This window comes from Triticum dicoccoides, chromosome 7B (assembly GCF_002162155.2).
Source record: "Triticum dicoccoides isolate Atlit2015 ecotype Zavitan chromosome 7B, WEW_v2.0, whole genome shotgun sequence".
In the NCBI taxonomy this organism is placed as follows: Eukaryota; Viridiplantae; Streptophyta; class Magnoliopsida; order Poales; family Poaceae; genus Triticum; species Triticum dicoccoides.
The window spans coordinates 693,243,459-693,252,226 of NC_041393.1; the positions used below are offsets into that span (position 1 = coordinate 693,243,459).

The following is an 8,768-nucleotide window of genomic DNA, read 5'->3' on the forward strand; positions in this document are numbered from 1 at the left end:
CCTGTCTTCACGGCTCCTACTAGCTACCCCGTGGATGCTATCATGGAGTCTCAACATTACCACCTTATGACGCGATGGATGACATTGAAAGTCAAGGCGGCTATTGGCTCTGTTTTACCTACTGAACCTAGCACAACGTACCACGGCCGGTCGATTCCAGAAGGATATGCTAGGGTCATGGTGGATCAAATAACGGACGGATTTGAGGACCTTGAGCTTGACCACCCTACGGGTGAAGCGGAGATTCGGCTGGGTTCTTCTCTGAAGACTCCATGCCTATGGCGGAAGGAGCTCATCAACCTTCCGAACTGGACGCCTCCGCCTCCTCCTCCTCCTCCTCCTCCTCCGGTGAGTCAGGGCACTCCGCCTCCTCTGCCTCCTCCTCCGGTGAGTGATCAGGGCACTCAGCCTCCTTCTCCGGCGCGTGGTGGCACTCCACCTCCTTCTCCGCCTGTGCCGGCGCGCCCGAGCAGCCAGCCTCCTCCTTCTCCGCCTCGTCAACAAGGGCGGAAGAGACCCACCGCCGCTCTGGCTACTCCGGCATGTCGTCCTTCTCCTCCGCCTCGTAAGAAAGGAAAGATAGCTGCAACCGCTCCGTCTGCTCCGGCGTCTAGCAGTACATCCAGAGGCAGCCAATACAGATATGGTCCTTCTCTGAAGATTCCAGAGAAGTTACCATACGACAGGAGCCAAGAGGAAAACACGAAGATCATGCAAGCCAAAGTGAACAACTTCTTTGAAGGGGTGAAAGCAAATAAACATCCACCTCCGGAGGAGAAGATAGATCCGGTAAAAGCGAAGCGTACTCTGGCTGCCTTGAAGAAACCACCAAAGTCTCCGACGAAAGGCAACTATGAGCGCATTATTAAAAATTCATTTATCAAAGCGGAGTGGTCGGGAAGTACTGTCAGTGGTCAAAGGTTAGCAGGACGACGAGCTGGGAAAAAAGTTGCCCAGCTCGGTGAACAAGCGAACCAATCGTTCCCCTCGCTCCAGTTGTCTAGCGATATCGTCGCTAATCATCCGGGCGGGATGGTGCCCGGTTATAACAATCTTGAAGATTACCTGCCCGACGATGTACATTATGATTTGTTGGAGGTGGACGCACACAAATACGTGCACGGGAAGCCTCTCGTCAAAGATGAAAGATCTCTAACAATGATGGTGCGAAGATTCCATGATTGGTACATGAAAACCTGCAGAGAGTCTGAGGGGAGGAATATTTTGACGCTGAGAGTTAGAGAGGAGCATGACCTCATTGGAATTGAACTATTGCATGTTCCATTTGAAGAGTTCTTCGTGTTTTTCAATCTAAGGGCCCTTGATAAATTAGTGATCACTTGCTACTGCCTGTAAGTAGTACTACTTCTGTCATTAAGTCTATATATATATGTCAGCTCTTTCATTGCATGTATCTTTAATTATCCTCACTATATTATGCAGATTGAAGATCGCCGAATTGAAGAAAAGACAAATCGGTGATATTGGGTTCATTAACACAAATCTCATAGATGTATATATGGTTGAATTTCAGGCCAAAGATACCGAGGCCAAGCTGCTACAATCGTTTATATTAAATCAAAACAAAGCTATAATACTCTTCCCTTACGAATTCCACTGAGTGTTACTGTCTTGTGCATATTCAGTTTCCCTTATGGTTATAGTAATGTAATTGATGAGTTATGCATGCGTGCGCAGCTTTTACTATATTCTCCTAGAGATTAAGCTTGAGCAGGGACAAGTAACCGTCTTAGACTCGAGACGAAAAGATCCCAAGGAGTATGCGGACATGAATGACATTCTAGAGAAGTAAGTTAAATCGATCATTATCGCACCATATTGGCAACTTCAATTTGTTCATTTCCTGATATCAAGTAATTGTTTTCTTTGTCTGGCAGGGTTTGTAAAAATTCACCTCAAAAACTCCGGGACTGCCGAAGAAACTGCAATTTAGACACCCGAAAGTAGGTACTATAGTAGGATGTTCCACGCATCTCCTAGTGATTCAAGCGCTAGTTTCATTAGCATGCTTGCTAATGATCGGTTTGATTGACCTCTATTTCTTGTAAAGTGGTTGTGGCAGGAACAAGGGAATAATTACTGTGGATACTACATTTGCGAGTCCATACGCCACACGACCTGTGAGCGGGGCTACTCTGACAAACAATATGAAGTGCGTAAATAATCATATTCACAATTTTATTTTTATTACCATCATTTGTGTTCAATTTCATTTATTCATATATATGTATTGATCCCCTTCTTCAAATTAGATATTTCGGATGCGGGATGAACTCCTACCACCACATCGTATGCGAGGAATTCAAGAGGAATTGGCGGCATTTTTTCTTGACCACATGATCGCTAAAGACGGAGAATACCATGTGGACCCTAATCAGTTGGTTTTTAATTAGGAGATTATATTGTAAGATATAATTATATTGTGTATATGTAGCTAGTAGCATCGGATAGATATACGAGAACTTGTTGTTCGATCAATCTCTCAGAGAAGGAGAGGTGGTCGATATCACTTCTCTCTGTATGCATATGTTCATGACGATCTTCTGTTTCCTTCATTTGCTTACTAGCTAGCGTGTCTAGTCCTCTCTATCTATCTAAACTCCTAATGTCTCAGCTGGTAGGTCGCGTTCCGGGTTTTATTTTCATCCCACCATTTTCGTCCGGTTTTTTTTCGTCCTTAATTCCACCTCCCACTTCCCCGTACCAAAAAGAAAACCAACCAAAACCAGGTAAAAAGGGAGCGATGCCTCCAGTCCTCGCACGCCTCGCACTCGCATGCCTCAATAAAAAAAGACCAGCGAAAAAAGACCTACGAAAAAAGAACTACGAAAGAAAAAACAACGACAAAAAATCAGGCGACTCGCACGAGCGAGGCCTCTAGATCCCGTCACCACCGCCCGACGCCGCCAGCCCCGTCCTCCTCCCTGGCTCCCGGCGCCGCCCGCCCCCATCTCCTGTTGCGATCCTGGCGTCGCCCCGCCCCACCTTCTCCCTCACTCCCAGCGCTAACTATCGATCCCCTCAACGACACAGAGCCGCCGTCCTCTCATGCGATCTCACTGCCGCCACCCTCCGATCCGCTCCTCCTCTCCCGAGGATACGCAGCCGCATCCGCCGATGCCGATCCGGGTAGGCGCGGCCGTCGTGGATCACGAGGATCCGGATGATGGGGTGGCAGAGATGGCCACGGATCTGTTACGGCGACGACGGCGCCTGATCCGCACCCGCAGCATCCGGATGGAGGCCGGCGACAAACCCTAGCCTAGACGTCAGCATCGGGATCCAACCCCTGCTCTCGGTGCTGGGGCTAGGCATACGGGGGTGCTTGCTGCCGCGGTGGACCTCGACGCCGGCGACATCTGCATCATCTCCCTCCCGTCGGGCTGCAGGACCTATATGCCCAAGGTACGCCTCCTCCACCTTCCTTTCCCCTCCCTACCAAGACTGCAGCTTGCTGATGTGTCGATTAGCGGTAGTGATGGATCTAGTATGAGGATAAACTGGCGAATAATCCAGCGGTCGGATGAGGATAAATGTGCGGCTACAAACTCTGGTCCTCGCCGGCGTCGTGGTCGGAGGCCACGTTGGAGGCCACGTTGACCCTACCTCTGCATCTAGCGGTGCCGGGTTCTTCCCGTTGCTGCACCACCTCGCGGCCGAGGGAGACCAGGCGCTGGCGTGACCCCACTCCCGCTGCTGTTTTGTCTCTTCAGATAATCCATATCAGGTTAGTTCCATGCTGCTTCGCTCGACGGCAGTTATCGTTCTGGCTTGCTCTCTCGTGGGAAGTAGCATGTGGCTCTGTTAATTTATCAGAAGGTACATAAGATTTTGCAAGCAATCGTGGTACATGATCCGGTTTTTTGGGCTGACCTTATTATGCTTTGTTGTCTCAGCCCGACACGAAGGATGAGCATGTGAGGATTAAGGATGCAGGAGGCAAGGTCATCCGATGTAATGGTTACCAAGTGTATGAAATACTTGTATGTCATGATTATTTGGTGTGCAACTACATTTATCTTGTACCAAATTACTATGCCATTGAGTTTGAAATTGTAGACACGGTAGCTTCAAAGCATGATGCGAAATTACTCGGTGCAGTGTGATACAGACAAATGTCTTGGCACATTGGTGCTTTGTTTTGAAATCCAGGAAATTAGATGGGATTCAAGAATTAGCTCTTGTTGGTCATTAATCGTTACCATTTTAAGATCACTCATTTGTGAAAACTGAAGTCCCCATTCCTTTTGGTCATTTAAGAAAGCATGTGAAAGTGAAACGACACACTGTCACACATATATCTTAGTTCTTCTAAAATCATGTTTCACTGCTTGGTTTGTGCTGCAAATAATGTCAGTACGTTGAACTTGCTAAATCAGGTCAAATGTGGCTCAGTGATAGAATTAAGAATGAAGGAGGAAGATACCAGCACAATCCCCAGCAATAAAGACTGCGGCAAGGGCGACGACAGTGTGTCTCGGCGAGCGTGAGCAATGGCAGCATCATCTCCGACTCCGAGTACCTGACCAAGACGCTGTCCAGGTCACACGTCGAGGACTTCCTCCTGGACGATGCCGCCTCCTTGGTTGTTGTTGTCGTCTCCTCAAATAAGTCGTATCAGGTTAGTTCCATTGCACTGCAAATACTACCACTTCTATTGGGCAAGCAAATACAACTTGAAAGTATAAGTCATATCAGGTTAGTTCCATCGTACGCTAGTGTCGTCTGGCACGCGAACTCAATTTCTTGCATCGCCCATTGTTGTTCATCTGCTGCTCTAACCAGTAACCATCCCTTGGTCCCGATACTTTCGAGCTCGCAAATATAACATTGATTGCTTGATTAGCATTATTTCTTTCAAGGACAAAACTAATTGTCGATTCTTTTTGGCTACATCAGAAAGATTTTGGATGCCGACCTATGTGGTTTCTTCATAGTACTAGGGAGCTGACAATAAAAAAACATGAGAATTCATCACCTATCTTAGCCACCGCAACCTGAACAAGGTTTGCCAACATCTAGCTTAATCCTTCTTAATGGTTGGTAGCAGACCTGTCCTACAAGCAGAAATCATCTACTTTGTGTTTGAATTTTCTAAATTACAGTAAAACATGTGCATACTTTAGTTTGCACAAAGAGCAGACCTAGACAATCTGTTGTAGGATCTGAGCTACTGAATATACATGTAGTAAGAAATACTTTTCCTTTGATCCTCTTTCATGTTCAAGTTCCTAATGAAGCTGCCATACAGCGCATTTAGGCTCTGGTCAACAAGTGGACGGACAGGTTGTCCATTCTTGTTGTTCTTGCGTGTCAAGATTCTTGGCTGCAGACTTGCAGGTATCAAGTATGAGTCGATGCTTAACTTTTGTCACGTTTCTTACTTACCACTCTTATTTCTAGCATTCAACATACATGAACTGAATAGACCAATGGCATTACATGTTTCATAGGCATGTTTCTAAATGCTAATTAGCATTTCTCAGTTCTGCAGATACACCATGATTGCAGCAGGTGTTGGAAGAAATCATCCGATGGTCGTAACTGACGAAGGAAGTGCTTTGTATACGGACAAGCTGGGGACGAGTTCACTAAGGAGTGGTTGACTCCCTCTCCTGTTGCTTTTTTTATGGTTGATAGATGACACAACTAGAAGTGCAGCAAATACAACTTATATTGTCACCTGTTCTTAGAACCTACTTGTTTGGGTGATAATGAAACCAATACAAATATTTATGACATGAGCATATACATAACTTATATTGTTTAGGACCATGGGGTGGTTCTGACAATTTTATGGGAATTTGACCATATGGGAAACTCATTTTCCACTGTGTTCTTCATTGCTGTTATTTTTGTGTTCTCCCTGACTCCATGTTGTTCCAAATTTGGTGCAGGGACTAAGGTGTCACCACTCCCCTGCCTTGTTACTAAAGCAACTAATGTTGTTTGTGGTGCTGACTTCACTATCTAACTTTCATCGGTTGAGGGATCTTCCGTACTGTATGGCCTTCCTGAAACTATGAAACTTAAAGATTAGCACGCTCTTTTTTCTTTCAGATAAAGCAAAAGGCTTTGATCATCTTCTCATGATAAAATGTTTAGATAATTATCTGCTTTGGTTGTTATTAGTGGGGTTTTCCTACGTCATTTCTTTGAAGATGTATTTAGTTCTTCTGTGCTATTCAGTACATCAGGACTTCCTCGGTATGGCTAACTTGGTCATGGAAGCGATAATCAGGTTGGTTGCTACAATGTTAACACACGACACCTACTAAATTTGCAACACTAGAGGCGGGGACTCCTAGACCTATGCTAATTGACTTAATTAATTATTATTATTGTTCGTTAGGCGTCCAAACAGGCAGCTGAGCGTTGGACATGGCCTTATGCCTCCGAATAATATGTTCATACACCATAAGTTCTTTGCAATATTCATACACCCAATTCAGTACTATTTTCCATATTTTAACTTTACGTACAGTTTTTATTATCTGCTGTTAATTATAAGTACCAATCAAAACTGTTAATTATAAGGCCATAGCATAGCCCTATATTTATTGTGTTCAGTGACCTTTTTTATGAAAATCATTGCTACGAGTCACCATTTCATAATTGGTGTTCATATCCTAATCCTTTTGTATTTGCAAGATCACTCCTTAATGTTAAGAGGGGAGGGATGATTTTAAGGATATTTTTGTAAAAGGAGGACATTGACAAAAACATTGAATACAAGGAGCTTGCAACCATGATGGAATGGTACAACGGCAGTGATAAGATTTGTGCATTGTTTTTTTTAACACAAACTAATATGTGGATACTAGGAATATGGCTGAATTAATAAACATTGTTACTTTCTTTTTGCATCCAGAATCTTTGCGTGGTAGCCTGCTTGCCGCCAAGATAGTTAGCCCCTGAGCTCCTGAAGAAAGGACAGTTGAAGGAAATGGTAAAGTTACTTATAAATGTCTTGCTTCTTAAGTATTTTACCATTTATTGAAGATGCAGTGCTTTTTAATTGTTGCTAAGCCAATTATGAACAAACACCTTGTGTTAAACATCTTGTAATTCTTATCCGACGATATACATTATTTGATGCCTCAAGAAAGAAGCGAACACAAAGGATCCTACACCAAAGGATGAAGAGGTCGAGGAAGTGATGGAAGGGGGTGCGTGGAGGAAGACAGGTGCATGGTGGAAGCTGGCGTGATGGCTGCGAAGGTCAAAGGAGAGAAGGCTAGCACTGGACTTATTTTGGAGTCTCTTGATAGGCACATCGCACATCAACCTTGGGTGATTTAAGTGAGGGTGGTTCTATCTTTTCCGCCCTCTAATTTCTGTCAATGACTAAAGATAGATGATTAGGGAAAATTTTAAAATATTAGCATGGATTATTGGCCATCCTGAGTTTTTTACTCTCTCTGCTATGGTGTTACAGTTATAGAGGTCTTGCAGACAACTTAGGGGGTGTTTGTTTCCAGGGACTTTTTGGTCTAGGGACTAGAAAAAGTCCATCTTAGAGACTTTTTAATCAAACAGGAGGGACTACTAGGGACTAAAAGTTGCTTTTTGGGATTAAATGAAGAAGACTCTCAAGGAGAGTCTTTTTTGGGACTTTCTGAGACTTTTCCAACAATGCCCCTCCCTGCACCCATTGCCCCGCCGGCCCATGGTGTTGTTTGGTTGTTATTTTTCTGTATACTAGGGGTAACATGGTCATTTAATAACTTCAGGGAGAGACTAGCGACTTTTTAGTCCCTGGAAAACAAACAGGGAGGGACTTTTTAGTTGGGGCAAGTCCTAGGACTTATGAATCAAACAGGGCCTTAGATTGATGTGTTTTGTCGACTATCTTTTTTGAGCAGAATAACTGTTGGGTAGCCCCAACAGTAATTGTCGATACTGCAGGTTTAATGGATGGTAAAGTGATCCGTTGCTATTTTGCATTTGATTCATCTGCAAATTAGTACTAACTGATAAAAGATACATATTACATGAATCCATGAAATTTAGTACTTAACCATGTTCATTGATCTATAGATTAAGATAACTTGTATTGACAAAAATAAACATTATTCCTGAAGAGAAAATGCCTCTACATGTTCTCCTTCAGTGTGTTGCAGAAAAACCATCCATACACCATCTTTGTGTGTGTGTGTGTGTGTATAAAAATTTCCCCTATTCTACAATACATTTATGGTACTATATATTTCAGGTTGGAAGAATCCAATCAAGACTTGACATGGAGTGACAATGCCCTCCTATCAAGGGGACATCAAATACCGAGGGAAAATCTCTCTCAAATAATAGAATATAGTTGTTTTGTTCCAGTACAACTTTCTTTCGTTTTCATCCTTGCTTCGATGTAGATAGTATGAGGACAGAGATTACAAGACACCTGACAATAAATTATTTATTAGATTTGGAAACATAATCTGAGAAGTAAGGGCATCTAAAGTGCTTCCCCTAAAATTTAACTCCTCAAAAGGCCCTCCAAATTCTACTCAAATTTTGAGGAGTTCAAGGTTGTTACACCCAACCTTTCCCCTAAAACTTACCTCTCTGTAAGTTCTAGGAGGGAGTGGATGACGAATGTTGGAAGACTTTCAAAGTTAGGGATGATGAGAAATAATAAAAATATACATCAAGATCCGTAGACATCCTAGCGACGACTACAAGCACTGAAACGAGTTGAAGGCGCGCCGCTGTCATCGCCCCTCCCTTGTCGGAGTCGGGAAAGATAGTCG

At 43.8% G+C, this 8,768-nt stretch overlaps 1 long non-coding RNA gene across 14 annotated transcripts; it reads left to right on the forward strand.

Annotated features, from left to right (window-relative positions):
• The first annotated feature begins 2,811 nt into the window (after positions 1-2,811).
• On the forward strand, positions 2,812-8,523 carry LOC119342215. Of its 14 annotated transcripts, none has more exons than XR_005165446.1 (10): positions 2,815-3,426; positions 3,492-3,748; positions 3,918-4,004; positions 4,401-4,642; positions 5,273-5,361; positions 5,508-5,622; positions 5,919-6,780; positions 6,893-6,970; positions 7,127-7,323; positions 8,237-8,523. It is a non-coding gene; the product is annotated as an uncharacterized LOC119342215 (long non-coding RNA). The 14 variants fall into 14 exon arrangements; XR_005165449.1 differs by lacking the exon at positions 8,237-8,523 and having other exon boundaries at positions 2,817-3,426; positions 5,919-6,262; positions 6,673-6,780; positions 7,127-7,422; XR_005165457.1 differs by lacking the exon at positions 8,237-8,523 and having other exon boundaries at positions 2,818-3,426; positions 5,919-6,024; positions 6,673-6,780; positions 7,127-7,422.
• The last annotated feature ends 245 nt before the right edge of the window (positions 8,524-8,768 follow it).